Source organism: Hyperoodon ampullatus, assembly GCF_949752795.1.
Source record: "Hyperoodon ampullatus genome assembly, chromosome: 8".
Lineage (NCBI taxonomy): Eukaryota > Metazoa > Chordata > Mammalia > Artiodactyla > Ziphiidae > Hyperoodon > Hyperoodon ampullatus.
Genome location: NC_136921.1, coordinates 98,746,142 through 98,763,417, shown reverse-complemented (window position 1 = coordinate 98,763,417; position 17,276 = coordinate 98,746,142). Strand labels below are relative to the sequence as shown.

Genomic DNA, 17,276 nt, shown 5'->3' with positions numbered 1-17,276 from the left:
GAGTTCCACTGCCTGGCCTTTGAGTTGATTGATCCTTTCTTCTGCTTCATCTACTCTGCTGTTGAATCCCTTTAGTGTATTTTTGAGTTCTGTTACTGTGTTCTTCAGTTTTGTGACTTCTATTTGATACTATCTTATATTTTTCATCTCTTTATTAAAGTTCTCACTAGGTTCATCCATTGTTCTCCCCAGTTTGGTGAGCATTTTTATGACCATTATTGAACTCTTTATCAGCTAAATTACTTATCTCTATTTCATAGGTTTTATCTTCTTCCTTTATTTGGAACATATTCCTCAATTTCTTCATTTTATGTGACTCTTTGTTGGTTTCTATATAGTAGACGAAACAACTACCCCTCTGTCTTGAAGGAGTGACCTTGTGTAGGAGATGAACCTTATCATTCGGCCCTGCCCCAGCTCTTCGTTGTCTCTCAATCCTTTGTGACTGTCCACACGGCCTATTTTATTTTTAATGGTTCCCAGTAGTTGAGGGTGTGCCAAGACCTGTCAGTGTTCCAAAGAGGGGTATTTCAGTCAGCACCTTGATTCAGGCAGATTTAGAAGCCAGACCTTCAGGCAGCAGCTTTTAAAGCATGCAAATATATACAGTCCTGTGGAACTGCAAGCATAAGTCCTGCTGGCCCCTAGAGCCAGGTGATCTGGAGGTGTTCCCTGGGCAACAGCTGCAAAAATCAAGGCTCCAGAGGAGTGTATAAGTTGCTTTTCTGGGAGTGAGGCAGAGGGAGAGAGTGTAGATGGTGTCCTCTTGCCCATATTTCTTGAGAGCACCTCCACATGCCTCTAAATGCATGCTATACCTGAATCCTGTCCCTTAGGCCAAAGCTCCAGGATAAGTAAATACCTCTTTCAGAGAAAGACCAAAGGTGTGTTTCAGGCTTCTGTCTGTGAAGTGCCCTGGGGGTGACAGTCTGCCAAGAATTCTCTCTTCTATTGTTACAGTCCTGTGGAACCCAGGAAGGTGAGCCCCTGTGGCTACCAGAGCCAGGTGATAAAGGGATGTTTCCTGGGTGGCAGCCACAGAAACCAGGGCACCAGAGGTAAAAACTGGGGCCCTAGACATGTGTAAGAGCTCCTGCCCAAGCAATGCTGGCGTTCTGGAGTGCCAGTACCTGCTCTGGAGGGAGAGCATGAAGGCTGTGTCTGCCCTCTGCAGTCTCTAGAAAGGTTTACAGTCAGCCCTTGGTGTGTTTATAATTAGAAGCCTTGCCCCTATGCTGCATCAGTGATGCTAAACTTTTGGGCCTCTTTCATAAGAAGACTGAGCTCCTGGCTCTCCTGATCTCCTTGCCGCTTGCTGTGCCCTAAGGGTGGTAGCTGTTTAAGAACTCTTTCTCCTGGCTATAGTTCTGTGGGACCCATAGTGTAAGCCCCCAGAGCCAGAAAATGTAGAGGTGTTCCCTGGTGGCAGCTGCAAATATTGGGGCACAAAACAAGGGTATAAGCTGCTTTCTGGAATATACCAGCAAGCTGCAGTGAAGCATGGGGAGAGCACAAAGATTGTGCCCACCAGCCTGTCTTACCCAAGGTCACCTCCTAGAAGAGTGCCAGACCAGTAAAGCCTGCTGCTCAGGTCAGAGCTCCTGGACGAGCAAATAGACCTCTTTCTCAGAAACACTGTGAGTATGTTTTAGCAGGCTATTTTTGCAGTGCCCTGGAGGTAGTAGTCTGCCAAGAACTGTCTCTGATTGTGACAGTCCTCTGGCACCCAAAAATGTAAGCCCCCAGGCCTCCAGAGCCATGTGATCAAGGGGCATCCTGTGGGCGGCATCCACAAAAACCAGGCACCAGATGCATATAAAACCTCTCCTCTGGGAGATGCTGACACTCTGGAGCACAGTAGAGAGAGAGCACAAAGATGGAGCCCACCCCAAGAAGAGAAAACAAAGGTCTAGAGTGGGGAAAAAAGATGGCACCTCTAGGTTTAGCAAAATTAAAGTTTTAGTGAGGATGGCACTCCCTGGTTGGAGGGTAGAGATGACACTTGCCAAGGGGTGAGAAAAAAAGGCACCCACTGGCTTTAGCAATGCAGAGGGAGAGTGTGAAAATGGTGCCCACCATCCTCCGTCCCTGGAGAGTATTGCAGCGCATCCCACCCTTCTGGTGGATGCTTTAAGATTAGCAGTTGAATCTCTTTCTTGTAAAGTCGAAGTGTTTTTCAAATGGCTGCTTCTGTGCTGGGCCCCGTGGTAAGTGAGTTCATGCAAGCCCTTCAAGGGCCATTTCTCAGATTGCCGCAGCCCTTTGGGTCTCACAGACATGAGCCCTGTTGGATTTCAAAGCCAGATGTTTTGGAGGCTTGTCTCTCATGTGCAAATCTTAAAAGTTGGGGTGCCTTTTTTGGGTACAAACCCTTCACTCCTCTGGGAGCAGCTCTGGGTTTATGTTTCCTCCTGATTGTGGATTGCCATGCCAGGGATGGGGTTTGTGATGAGATTGGATCTCAGCCTCTCCTACCGCTTTGATGTGGCCTTTTGCTCATTTTCCCCATGTAGAGATGCTCAGCTAGTTTTCAGAGGAAATTGTTCCATATATAGCTGTAGATTCAGTGTGTGCGTAGGAGGAGGTGGGTCCAGAATCTTCTTACATCATCGTCTTGGGCTGCCTCCCTTGCTTGTACTTTTTAAAAAGCTGTTACTCCAGTTTCCTTATTTAACCTTTGGCTATCTGGTTTATCAAGTTTTTTTTATCCTTTAATGCCTTCCTGTGGCCTACATAGCATTATTCTATTTTTGTATTTCCTTCTTTTTGCCATTTTTGTAGTTGCGTTTCTGCTTTGTCATAATATGTAACACTTGTACATCAGTTTTTCATTGTCATTCTGACCTTTGCTTCATATATTGCTTTATATATTTTTAAATGCTCACACCATCAGTCCTTTGCCTGAAATTTTCCCAGTTATCACTTGGTTGGATGAGGCTCATCCTTAATACAGAGGTTGTTCAAATAAGGCCCACAGTCCAAATATGGCCCATAGCCCATTTTTATATGGCTTCTGAGCTAAGAATTTTTCTCCTTATTTTTAAAGGATTGTATAAAACACACACACACACAAACCAAAGAATAATGAGTGACAGAAACCGTATATGACCCTCAAAGCCCATAATATCTACCATCAGGCCCTTTACAGAGCAAGTTTGCTGACCTCTGCTCTTGCAAATTCCTTAAGAAGGGCTGATGGGTACAGAATCCTCTAAGTTTTTATATGTTTCTAACTAATTTTCTTAGTCTTGCTATTTGAAGGACAATGTATCTGGATATAAAATCCTTGGTTCACACACATTCTTTGAGTTTTTTTTTAACACATTCTTAGAGTTTTAAAAAAATGCTACTTGTTTTAACTTTTTATTGCTGCTACCTTAAACCCTTAAAATAATACACACTTATTATTTCATACTTTTTGTGCATCAGGAATACAGACACAGAGAGGCTAGAGTCTCACTCAGGGTTTCATAGGCTGAAAGCAAGGTATCAGCAAGGCTGTGCTTCTATCTGGAGGTCTAGGGAAGAATTTGCTTTGAAGCTCAACCTGGTTGTTGGCAGAATTCAGTTTTTTTTTTTTTTTGCAGTTTTAGGACTGAGGTCAACATTTCCTTGCTGGTTTTCAGCCGGGGGCTGCTCTCAGCTCCTAGAGGACACCTGCATTCTTTGCCATGTGGCCTTCTCCATCTTCAAGGCAGCAAGGGCATGTGAAATCTTGTGCTTCAAATCTCCGACTTCCCCTTCTGTAACCAGGTGGGGAAAACAGTTTTTAAAAGACTCACGTGATTAGACCAGGATACTCTTCCTTTCTTAAAGTCAATTGTAACATATAATTGAATCATGAGGAAAATCACCATTTTCACAGTCGCAGGGATGGTGTAGGCATGCATATCAGAGTGTAGGAAATCTCAGGGCCTTAGAATTCTGCCTACCACACTGCTGCACTGTTGCTTTGCTTGGTGTGTTGGTTTTTAAATGTCTATTGCCAGTTTCTTTTGCCTTTTAAGTTATTTGATCTTTTTGCCTGTAGACTTTGATAACATTTTGTCTTTGAAATCTAATAGTTTTATTAGAATATGTCTCAAAGTTGATCAGTTTTCCCAGGGTACCCACAGCGTCCTTATAATGTAGATTCATATATACGTTTTTTTTCTACTTTTGGAAAGTGTGCTTGGGCTGTAGGTTAAAATATTACTTCTATTCTACTGTTTTTTTCCTCAGGGCCTCCAATAACACAATTATTTTTCCTTCTTTGCCTATTTTCCATTCCATTTACATTTTCTCTGAACTTCTTTATACAATTTTCATTTTCTTGGTTGTTTTCCTGCCTTTCTTCAATGACTGTTATTCTCATCTGAATCCGTTCTCCCTTGAGCATCTTGTAACTTATTCCTCATTTCTGAGACAATTTTGTCTTTTTTTCTATTTCTTTCCTGAGTTTAAACAACTCTCCTTTTACTTCTGATGTTTGTCCATTTCTGTTCTCAGTTTTTGAATTTGTTTCCCAGTGGTTTATCGTGTCCTCAAAAGTTTGTCTGAAATACATTTGTTTGGAATGTTCACTTTTCCTGTCCTCCTCCATGAATGCTTATTGGAAATTTTCCTCAGTTGAAATGTAGGGAATTTCACTTCCTGACTTTCTGCAGTAGCTCTGTACGGACTTAACTTTCCTCTTGTTCACAGGTATGGTATTTTATGCTTGTCTTTTTTCTTACTGGCCCTAAAATTTTCCCTTTTTCTCTTTCCCCTTAACACTTTGGAAAGAGGGCTTCTCCCTTTTGCCTTTATTACTCCTCCAGAATCTATGCATTTTGATGACTGCCCCCTTAAAACATGCCTGTACCTTTTAAATCATGTATGTACTTTGAAGTCCCTTTCCTGTAGTTCATGCTCTGATCTGCCTGGACACTTTTTAGTATTTCCAGATTTAGGGTGCAATTAGTATTTGTGCTGGCAGTTCAAGATCAACCTTAGACTCCTTCCCTTGTTTCCTTTTTCTGTCTTCACTGCACTTATTTTGGTCTACCTTTGTCTGCCACAGAGCCTTTTATTGAGGGAGGTGGGGCAGAAGTGTGAGAGAGCCATGCATGGGGATTTGGTGATTTTTTTTCTCCTCATTTTACTTAATTATTTTGAAGATTTGACATTATCTGCCTTCGAGTTATATAGAGTATGATTTTGTGTAGAATTTACTTTTTCTTTCTTGTTTCATATTGCTTGTGAAGGGAGTATTAGGAGGCAGACAGCTAAGTGGCTGCCATGTCTTTATTTACCTGAAAGCCCCTATACATAGGTTACTAACGAAATAGTTTTAAAAGCTTTAGGAAGAACTTGACAGCTTGTGGCTGTCCATTAGTGCTCTGGAGAAAAACGAGTGTCAGTATGAGGACCCTATCCTCTACTCAAAGTTTTCTGGCTGCAGTGTAAATGAAGTTCACTAGTGACCTTGGTGTTTTTTCTCCACTTACAAACTTTTGACATCTATGGTTTTGATCTGGTCTACCTCCTTTTCCCCTTACTTCTGGATATATCACTTAGATTTCCTTTGGGGACCACCCTCAGTTTCAGAGATGGACACATCTCACATAGAGACCTAACCAGTCAGTATACAATTCAGCTTTCAAGTCACAGTGATTGTTTGAGGGTGGCATTGAACCAATCCTTCCAATAAGACTCAATCCTGATCTCTTATTAGAACTATATAAGAAAAGAAAAACACTCTGCTGGGGCTGGTAATCAGGAAATATTCCAGTCTGTTTTAGTCTTCTATATATTGTTCATCATTTCTGACCATTTAGAAAAAGGATTACATTAGCAAATGGTTTACAGAGTCCCTATTGCCCAAGGAAATCCAAGGTGGAGAAAATATTATAGTATGGTGCCACCATAGAGCCATCTCACTCAGTGAAGTGAGAGATCACCAGAGATAAAAGCCCAGAATAAACACTCTTGAGAAGAGAGATGTCAAATATTATCAAATAGTCAAATTTCTTAGAAAACCTCCTCTTTTTTCGAAAGTATTCTGGGGTAGACCCCACAGCTGAAGTAAAGGAGGACTAGTCCTCCCTTTTTTAAAACAGGCTCAAATATAAACTAGAGAACTTATTAAGAAAAAAATTGAAATGTGAAACTATTTTTAGAAAATATATAATATGTGGCCAGATGTTTTTAGAGAGGCTTAGAGAGTAAACAAGCTATGGCTCTCTAGATAAAAATTGACCCCTGAGATAAAAACTAGACCAAAAGGTCTTCTGTTAAGAATTGGAAGCCTGTAGGTAAAGAAGCCAGGAGAATAGTGCAAGTGAAAGGAGCACTGAAATAACAATTGTTCAATTCTGGCTAAGAAGCTGAAGGACAATCCAAAATCTGTCTAATCATGGCCGCTCTGAAGGAGACCTGAGTCCACAACAGTTCCTCGTCCTTCCTCTAAACTCCCAAGTGGAACAATATAGCATTCTTGTTGATATTAGTGTTCTCTATCCTTAATCCTGCTACTCTGGAACATCAGATCCTCAGAGGAGTTTTGAGGTTGTCTAAAAAGCAAAATGACTTACGGTGAGAGAGACAGAGAGGATTTTGTCTTAATGTAAAAATGACTGACATGATAAAAGATGATGAAGAATTTGAAAATGTAATCATAGAAGCTTGAGAAGAAATCAACTTTATTTGATTTGGTCTACTAGAACCACTCTGAAAACTGAGAATTTACAACAACTCTAAGTCTCAACCCATATCTGATACTTTGGGATCTCTGTTGGAGAAATATTTCTTTATTCTTTGTGGCACCTACAGATTTAATAGGCAGGATCTACTTCCAGAGAAAATATACTGCAGCCCTTTCATATTATCAGATTATAGCTGATGTGACATTAGATTACCTACACTAGCCTAAAGAAATGACTCAAGGAATTACCAAAGATACTTACATGTGGAATCCCCCCAAAAAAGTTCAAACTCATAGAAACAGAGATTAGAAAAGTGATTTCCAGGGGTTGGGAGGTAGAGGAAATAGGAAGCAGTTGGGAAAAGGGTACAAAGTTTCAGTTATAAGATAATGTATAACATGATGATTGTGGTTGAAAATACTGTCTTGTATAAGTAAAATTTACTAACAGTAGAAATTAAATGCTGTCACCAAATTTTTTTAAAAAAGATGTGAGGTGATGGATGTGTTAATTAGCAAGATGAGAAGAATCTTTCACAGTGAATATCAAATTATTACAATGTATACTTTAAATATCTTATAATTTAATGTCAGTTATACCTCAATAAAGCTGACCAAAAAATTACCAAAGAAATAGCTATGGTCTCAGAATCCCCAAGGGTAAATGACTTTACAGACAGGCTAACTGGAACAAAGTCAATTAGAGTTCAGATGGATTCTTCCTAGATTTTCATAAATCTCTTTTTGTACTGACGTGAAAAGGTTAGGCCATGCTCTAGGGGTGTTAAAAACATGGCACTGCCTGTCCCTTAAATCAGTAGAAGCCGTGGCTTAGTCTCCTTGCTTCAGAACAATTACAGTCTTCAAGAAATTAGTCAAAGCATCTTCAGATCTTGTGTTAGGCTCACCTTTAAATCTGATGTTACCACAGGCAGTATATCTCTATTGCTAAAGGAAATCACTCATCATTTTTCTACTAGTTAACTACATAATTATAAACTATTGCCACTTTCTTTTTCTCATATTACCATCTACTGGTATAATATTCTTTGAATATACAGAGTAGTTACAATAATTGTTTTAATGTCCTTGTCTGTCAACTCTAATGTTTGTGTTAGTTCTGGGTCAATTTTGATTTTCTCATTATGGGCCCTATTTTCCTGCTTCTTTGCATGCCTGATAATTTTGCCAGAAATCGTGATTCTACCTTGATGGATACCATATTTTTTTGTATCCTTCTAAATATTCTTAAGCTCTGTTTTGGAACACAGTTACTTGGAAATGGGTCATTTGGGGCCATGCTGTGAAGACGTGTTAGGAGCAGAGCTGTGTTGACTCCAGGGCTCACTATTCACTACTACTGAGGCCAAGCCCTGTTGTATACTACCCAGTGCCCGGAAATCACAAGGTTTCCAATTCTGGCTGGTGAGAACTGGTACTGCACGCTTGTGTGTGTGTGTGCGCGTGTGTGTGCATGCATGGGCATGCTGGGCACTGTCACTTCTAACCCTTTTGGATGGCCTTTTCTCCAGCCTTAGGTAGATTCCTCAAAGGCATGTGCTGCCCAGTACTCAGCTCAGTACTCAGAGAGGACCTTGTGGGCGTCTCTGTGCGGCTCTCTCCTCTCCCGTCCTGTGTCCTGGAACGCTTGCAGCCTGTGTCTCCCTGGACTCTCAATTCTCATTCCTTAACCCAGGGAACCCATCCTGATTTCCACTCCTTGCATCACAGGCTGAACTCCCTCAAGGCTGTAAGTCGAGGCAACAATAGGGCTCACCTCACTTGTTCCCTTTCTTTCAGGGATGAGAGTGCTTTGTTACTTGATGTCCAGTCTCTTAAAAACCATTGTTTCATATTTTGTCTGTTTTTTTGTTATTTCAAATGAAAGTAGAGGGTCACAATAGAAGCTAGTATATATGATAGATACTCTAAACGTACTATAGAAACACTTCTAAAGTATCATAGAAATGCTTTAACAAATCATCACACTAAATAGGCTGTTTTAACTATAATCTTGACTAGAAATGATCATCAGTCTAACTCTATAATTCTCCTCTTGTTCTGGATGAGGATATTAATATTCTTGGCATGTGACTGTTACGACAACACTCATTTGCAACCCATTAAGACTGATCATCTCTCCTGTGCAGCAATTGGGATCTTTGTTCCTATGCATATTTCAGGACCAAGGTTTTCAGTGCCACCCCAGGACCAGGTTAATTGTTCTCTGGGGCTCTTAGTTAGGCTGTTTCAAGATTCTGACTCCCCAATACCATCAAATTGACAATACCTTCTTACCCCCAAAGGGATAAATACTATAGGAGTTAGACAACTTAAGGAGGCTTTTACCAGCCTGCCAATCAGTGAGCCCCTCACTCTTGAAAGTCAGACACACAAATGGATGCCCTCCAGGAAACTTGCCTCTGAATGTCAATTAATCAACAATAGTCTCACTCAAGTACTACACACCTGCAGATGATGTCAACCCACTTAAACCTCTGAAACTCTTCCAGTGCTTGAACTCCATGCTTTCTCAAAACCCTATATAAGATCAGCAGTTTGCTCTCATCAGGGGGGCCACTGTCTGTCTAACATCTCTCCCCTACCACAGTAAGCAATACATTCAGTGGTGTTTTTTTATTTTTTAGTATTTTGTTCTATTTTTAAAATTTATTTATTTTGGGCTGCATTGGGTATTCGTTGCTGCGTGTGGCTTTCTCTAGTTGCAGAGAGCAGGGGCTACACTTTGTTGCAGTGCGTGGGCTTCTCATTGTGGTGCCTTCTCTTGTTGCGGAGCATGGGCTCTAGGTGTGCGGGCTGCAGTAGTTGCAGCATGCGGACTCAGTAGTTGCAGCACGCAGGCCCTAGAGTGCAGGCTTCAGTAGTTGTGGCACATGGGCTTAGTTGCTCTGCGGCATGTGGGATCTTCCTGGACCAGGGATTGAACCTATGTCTCCTGCATTGACAGGTGGATTCCTAAACACTGCACCACCAGGGAAGTCCCCAGCTGTGTTTTTTTATATTAGATATTGAGTGCTGGGCTCATCAACCTCTGAGTCTTATATTTGATATTCTAATTTTATAATTGCTCATTTGATTTAGGTCCTAATACTATTATCAGCAGCTACCATTACTTGAGCATCAATTAAGCCAGGTATTATGCCAGCTGTTTACATACTTTAAATCTGGATTATTTAATCTGAAATGAGAAGATAAAGCTGAATTTATTGCTTACTATAGTAAGGGAGAGCTACATTGGTCAGGCATAATCTCCTGGAACAGAGTTGAATAAACTTCTTTGTAAATGTCCAAGGAAACTGCAAATACAACCTCTGAGATATCTTATATGCGAATAGAGATATGGTCTTATAAAAGGTGTGCTAGTAATTACCCAGCATAGAAGGGTATATGTTTACTAGACAGTGGGAGAGTTTTTACCACTTTTCAGGTGATCGTATTTCCAGGGAGTATCTACTAGATGTTAGACTAGGACATTTCACTGAAATAAAGTATCATATCATTTAGTTGCCAAATCATCCAGTACCTCATTAAATGCTTTTTGATAAAATTTACTTAAAACAATAGCCAAGTATCATGCAACAGCATCTCCTATCATACAACACATTAATATAAATTTACTGGGTGGAAAATGGGGAAAGGGACAAAAAAGATGGGGTGGTTCTGTATTGATATCAAAGAGTTCATAAAAGGATAAACTCAGGTCCAAAACCTTCAGTCCACATCAAAGACTTCATGTCCTGATGACGGTGGAAACAGCCCAGCCCTAGTTGCTGGGCTCAGGGAATCAGGGTGATGTAGCTGTTCTAAGTGAAGAAGCTCCTCTGTCAAGGACACCACCTCTCTTTAGTTCAGAATGACACTTCTTCGGCACAAGTCTAAGATTCACTTTATTCTCCCATCGATGTAGAGTAGACTGATCGGATATGCTGCTGTGCCTTTCATCTTGGTCCTATTGGAAAGAAAACACACCCCAAAACTGTTAGAAACTAACTGCAGAGCTGAGGACCTATTTTGTCTTTATGGATGTCATTTTCTTTTCAAGATAGGTGGTTCTAAACTAGACAGCTTGGGAGAGGTAGAACTTTTAAGAAAGAAATTCAGTTCATTGGTTTTCCAAACAGCAGTTTAAAGAGATCTACAGATTAGTGGAGAGTAGCTGGATGAAGACAGAACTTGTGTAATTAGAAATCTGAGAAGGAACAAATCCAGAATTGCTTAAGACAGACAAATATTCCACCTCTTTCCGCCACCTGTCTTCCCTCTGCAACGGGTTTTTGGTCAGCTCAAGTTGTAGGCCATCGCGTTTGCACTTAAACCAGCACCAAGCTTGTTCCAGGTTAGCTGTTATCTGCACATACAAATGTTCTCATTAAAATTTACAACAAAGGAACACTTAATCATTTTGTGTATTAGTTCAAGAGACTCTTTTTTTTTTTTTTTTTTTTTTTTTGCGGTACACGGGCCTCTCACTGTTGTGGCCTCTCCTGTTGTGGAGCACAGGCTCCGGACGCGCAGGCTCAGTGGCCATGGCTCATGGGCCCAGCCATTCCGCGGCGTGTGGGATCTTCCCGGACCGGGGCACGAACCCGTGTCCCCTGCATCAGCAGGCGGACTCTCAACCATTGTGCCACCAGGGAAGCCTGAGACTCTTTCTTTTTACACTGTATAATTTAAAAGCTTTATTTCCCCCCACAATTAGCAAATGGGCTTCATATTAGTTAAACTGGAAGTATTCTTCCTATAGTTGCCAGTTCAAGAGACTTTACCTAGATATTAAAAGACTCACATTCTAACTGCATGGTCTTTGCAACCTGTTTGTATAATACACATCCTCCTATAGATGAGAGAATAATTTCTGAATATGGAGTTAAACAATGAATACAAACCTGCTGATTTTCATGCATTTGTTAATATTTCCTGGACGTGAACTGAGGTGAGAGGGCTCGGGAGAAAGTTAAGGTAGGAGTGAAAGTACAAGATGCCATTGAAAATTCATGTGGTAATTCAAACCACACTTTGAGTTCTGTTCTCTGAGACTAAACACTTCTCCAAAGTCCCTGAACTGTAAAGCCTAGATTTTCCTGCTGTGCTTTATAAAGGTAATAGAACGAATTAGTAAAAACACTGGACCAGCTTAGTGTAAATGGTATTTTTTATTTCCTTTATCAAAATATTTTATACTTTAGCTCCTAAGCACAAACTTCCAAATGATCTGTTAGACTTGAAAACAGTCCCTCTAATAGTCTGCCTTTGAAGATGATCTAGAATCAGTATTCATTTACTTGACAAATATTTATTGAGTGCCTCTATGTGCCTAGCACTTTTCTATGTATTTGGGATATTATTTTGAAGGTAGCGCCAACAGGTTTTTATTATATATAAAGGTTGCTTCAAAATAGCTGTAGAACATATCCTCTAGAATAAAAAGCAAAATGACTGGTTTTCCCCCTTTGATTATTTATGTTTCATGGACAGCATTTTCATGTTTTGACTCTGAGGTCTCAGAGACTAGTGTATTTCTCTCTTGCTTGGGAGAAGGCAAGTTCGATGAGACCAGGGGCTTCTTCTGGCTTATTCACCCTATAGCTCCATCACCTAGCACGGTACAAGCCATATAATAGGTCCTTTATAAATTTGTGCTACTATGTACTTGTCCCCTATTAACCAGGTCACAGTGTGAGTACAAAATAGTGAGACGAGAAAATAGAGCTCTGCTTGTCATTTAACTTTTATAAAGCTACAAAGCTAAAGTATTTTCCAGGTTTGTTTGTGCATCCTGACGACAGACACACTCCCATCCACCCACAAACCAAACCCCACTTTTCTCTTTATCAGAAGTGGAGGGAAAGATGCTTGAAATGACATTCATTGTACATCATGTCTCGTCTTGTATGGTGAATGAGAATGGAGCCAACGTTTATTGAAACTTACTCCAAGCCATCTATCAGAGTAACAGTGGTAGGTAATAACTTCCTGACTATTATAGAAGTGGTAACTGATGAGTTACAGAAAGTAAATGTAACTTCCTTAAGGGCCCAGTAAGTGTCATTGTTGGCAAACTCACAAGAGACGAGTCCATATTCCTTTTAATTAATTAATTAATTATTTAAAACATCTTTATTGGAGTATAATTGCTTTACAGTGGTGTTAGGTTCTGCTTTATAACAAAGTGAATCCGTTATACATACACATATGTCCCCATATCTCTTCCCTCTTGTGTCACCCTCCCTCCCACCCTCCCTATCCCACCCCTCTAGGTGGTCACAAAGCACTGAGCTGATCTCCCTGTGCTATGCAGCCGCTTCCCACTAGCTATCTATTTTACGTTTGGTAGTGTGTATATGTCCAAGCCACTCTCTCACTTCGTCCCAGCTTACCCTTCCCCCTCCCTGTATCCTCAAGTCCATTCTCTAGTAGGTCTGTGTCTTTATTCCCGTCTTGCCCTTAGGTTCTTCATGACCTTTTTTGTTCTTTTTTTTTTAGATTCCATATATATGTGTTAGCATATGGTATCTGATTTTCTCTTTCTGACTTACTTCACTCTTTATGACAGACTCTAGGTCCATCCACCTCAGTATAAATAACTCAATTTCGTTTACTTTTATGGCGAGTAATATTCCATTGTATATATGTGCCACATCTTCTTTGTCCATTCATCTGTTGATGGACACTTAGGTTGCTTCCATGTCCTGGCTATTGTAAATAGAGCTGCAATGAACATTGTGGTACATGACTCTTTTTGAATTATGGTTTTCTCAGGGTATATGCCCAATAGTGGGATTGCTGGGTCATATGCTAGTTCTATTTTTAGGTTTTTAAGGAATCTCCATACTGTTCTCTATAGTGGGTGTATCAATTTACATTCCCACCAACAGTGCAAGAGGGTTCCCTTTTCTCCACCCACTCTCCAGCATTTATTATTTGTAGATTTTTTTTTTTTTTTTGCAGTACACGGGCCTGTCACTGTTGTGGCCTCTCCCGTTGTGGAGCACAGGCTCTGGACGCGCAGGCTCAGCGGCCATGGCTCACGGGCCCAGCTGCTCCGTGGCATGTGGGATCTTCCCAGACCGGGGCATGAACCCGTGTCCCCTGTATCGGCAGGTGGACTCCCAACCACTGCACCACCAGGGAAGCCCAATTGTTTGTAGAATTTTTGATGATGGCCATTCAGACTGGTGTGAGGTGATACCTCACTGTAGTTTCGATTTGCATTTCTCTAATGATTAGTGATGTTGAGCATCTTTTCATGTGTTTGTTCGCCATCTGTATCTTCTTAGGAGAAATGTCTCTTTAGGTCTTCTGCCCATTTTTGGATTGTGTTTTCTGTTTTTTTGATATTGAGCTGCATGAGCTGCTTGTATATTTTGGAGATTAATCTTTTGTCAGTTGCTTGATTTGCAAACATTTTCTCCCATTCTGAGGGTGGTCTTTTCATCTTGTTTGTGGTTTCCTTTGTTGTGCAAAAGATTTTAAGTTTCATTCGGTACCATTTGTTTTTGTTTCTGTTTCCATTTCTCTAGGAGGTGGGTCAAAAAGGATCTTGCTGTGATTTATGTCATAGAGTGTCCTCTAAGAGTTTGATAGTGTCTGGCCTTACATTTAGGTCTTTAATCCATTTTGAGTTTATTTTGTGTATGGTGTTAGGGAGTGTTCTAATTTCATTCTTTTACATGTAGCTCTCCTGTTTTCCCAGCACCACTTATTGAAGAGGCTGTCTTTTATCCATTGTATATTCTTGCCTCCTTTGTCAAAGATAAGTTGACCATATGTGAGTGGATTTATCTCAGGGCTTCCTATCCTGTTCCATTGATCTATATTTCTGTTTTTGTGCCAGTACCATACTGTCTTGATAACTGTAGCTTTGTAGTATAGTCTGAAGTCTGGGAGCCTGATTCCTCCAGCTCTGTCTTTCTTTCTCAAGATTGCTTTGGCTATTCAGGGTCTTTTGTGTTTCCATACAAATTGTGAAATTTGTAAGTTGCTTTGGGTGGTATAGTCATATTCACAAATGTTGATTCTTCCAATCCAAGAACATGGTATACCTCTCCATCTGTTTGTATCATCTTTAACTTCTTTCATCAGTGTCTTATAGTTTTCTGCATACAGGTCTTTTGTCTCCTTAGGTAGGTTTCTTCCTAGGTATTTTATTGTTTTTGTTGCAATGGTAAATGTGTTTCCTTAATTTCACTTTCAGATTTTTCATCATTATTGTATAGGAATGCTAGAGATTTCTGTGCATTAATTTTGTATCCTGCTACACTACCAAATTCATTGATTAGCTCTAGTAGTTTTCTGGTAGCATCTTTAGGATTCTCTATGTATAGTATCATGTCATCTGCAAAAAGTAATGTTTTATTTCTTTTTTTCTGATTTTCATTCCCTTTTTTTCTTTTCCTTCTCTGATAGCTGTGGCTAAAACTTCCAAAACTATGCTGAATAATAGTGGTAAGAGTGGGCAACCTTGTCTTCTTCCTGATCTTAGAGGAAATGGTTTCAGTTTTTCCCCATTGAGGATGATATGCCTATTTTCTGGAGGGTTTTTATCATAAATGGGTTTTGACTTTTGTCAAAAGCTTTGTCTGTATCTATTGAGATGGTCATATGGTTTTCTCCTTCAGTTTGTTAATATGTTGTATCACATTGATTGATTTGTGTATATTGAAGAATCCTTGCATTCCTGGGATAAACCCCACTTGATCATGGTGTATGATCCTTTTAATGTGCTGTAGGGATTCTGTTTGCTAGTATTTTGTTGAGGATTTTTGCATCTATGTTCATGAGCAATATTGGCGTGTAGTTTTCTTTCTTTGTGACATCTTTGTCTGGTTTTGATATCAGGGTGATGGTGGCCTCACAGAATGAGTTTGGGCGTGTTCCTCCCTCTGCTATATTTTGGGAGAGTTTCAGAAGGATAGGTGTTAGCTCTTCTCTAAATGTTTGATAGAATTCATCTGTGGATCCATCTGGTCCTGGGCTTTTGTTTATTGGAAGATTTTTAATCACAGTTTCAATTTCAGTGCTTGTGATTGGACTGTTCATATTTTCTCTTTCTTCCTGGTTCAGTCTCGGAAGGTTGTGCATTTCTAAGAATTTGTCCATTTCTTCCAGGTTGTCCATTTTATTGGCATAGAGTTGCTTGTAGTAATCTCTCATGATCCTTTGTATTTCTGAAGTGTCAGTTGTTACTTCTCCTTTTTCATTTATAATTCTATTGATTTGTGTCTTCTTCCTTTTTTTCTTGATGAGTCTGGCTAATGGTTTATCAATTTTGTTTATCTTCTCAAAGAACCAGCTTTTAGTTTTATTGATCTTTGCTATTGTTTCCTTCATTTCTATTTCATTTATTTCTCATCTTTATGATTTCTTTCCTTCTGCTAACTTTGGGGTTATTTTGTTCTTCCTTCTCTAATTGCTTTAGGTGTAAGGTTAAGTCGTTTATTTGAGATGTTTCTTGTTTCTTGAGGTAGGATTTTTTTGCTATAAACTTCCCTCTTAGCACTGCTTCTGCTGCATCCCATAGGTTTTGTGTCGTCGTTTTCATTGTCATTTGTTTCTAGGTATTTTTTTGATTTACTCTTTGATTTCTTCAGTGATCTCTTGGTTATTTAGCTGTGTATTGTTTAGCCTCCATGTATTTGTATTTCCTACAGATTTTTGCCTGTAGTTAATCGATATCCAGTCTCATAGCATTGTGGTCAGAAAAGATACTTGATACGATTTCAGTTTTCTTAAATTTACTGAGGATTGATCTGTGACCCAAGATATGATCTATTCTGAGTGTTCCATGAGCACTTGAGAAGAAAGTATATTCTGTTGTTTCTGGATGGAATGTCCTATAAATGTCAATTAAGTCCATCTTGTTTAATGTATCATTTGAAGCTTGTGTTTCCTTATTTCTTTCCAGTTTGGATGATCTGTTCATTGGTGCAAGTGGGGTGTTAAAGTCCCCTGCTGTGATTGTGTTGCTCTTGATTTCCCCTTTTATGGCTGTTAGCATTTGCGTTATGTTTTGAGGTGCTCCTATGATGGGTGCATATTTACAATTGTTATATCTTCTTCTTGGATCAATCTCTTGACCATTATGTAGTGTCCTTGTCTCTTGTAATAGTCTTGATTTTAAAGTCTATTTTGTCTGATATGAGAATTGCTACTCCAGCTTTCTTTTGCTTTCCATTTGCATGCAATATCTTTTTCTATCCCCTCACTTTCAGTCTGTATGTGTCCCTAGGTCTGAAGTGGCTCTCTTGTAGAGAGCATATATATGGGTCTTGTTTTTGTATCCATTCAGCCAGTCTGTGTCTTTTGGTTGGAGCAATTAAACCATTTACATTTAAAGTAATTATTGATATGTATGCTACTATTACCATTTTCTTAATTGTTTTGGGTTTGTTATTGTAGGTCTTTTCCTTCTCTTGTGTTTCCTGCCTAGAGAAGTTCCTTTAGCATTTGTTGTAAAGCTGGTTTGGTGGTGCTGATTTCTCTTAGATTTTTCTTTTAAAGGTTTTAATTTCTCTGTTGAATCTGAATGACATCCTTGCTGGGTAGAGTAATATTGGTTGTAGGTTTTTCCCTTTCACCACTTTAATTATGT

General features: G+C 39.8%; 1 pseudogene across 1 annotated transcript in view; it reads right to left on the bottom strand.

Annotated features, from left to right (window-relative positions):
• Positions 1-10,469: 10,469 nt before the first annotated feature.
• LOC307057539 (coiled-coil domain-containing protein 150-like) overlaps positions 10,470-17,276 on the bottom strand; it is a 197,461-nt pseudogene continuing 190,654 nt past the window's right edge. The window contains exons 27-28 of the transcript in view: positions 10,923-11,033; positions 10,470-10,634 (exon numbers count right to left, since the gene is read on the bottom strand). The product of the transcript in view is annotated as a coiled-coil domain-containing protein 150-like (transcript). The remainder of the gene's footprint in view (positions 10,635-10,922; positions 11,034-17,276) is intronic.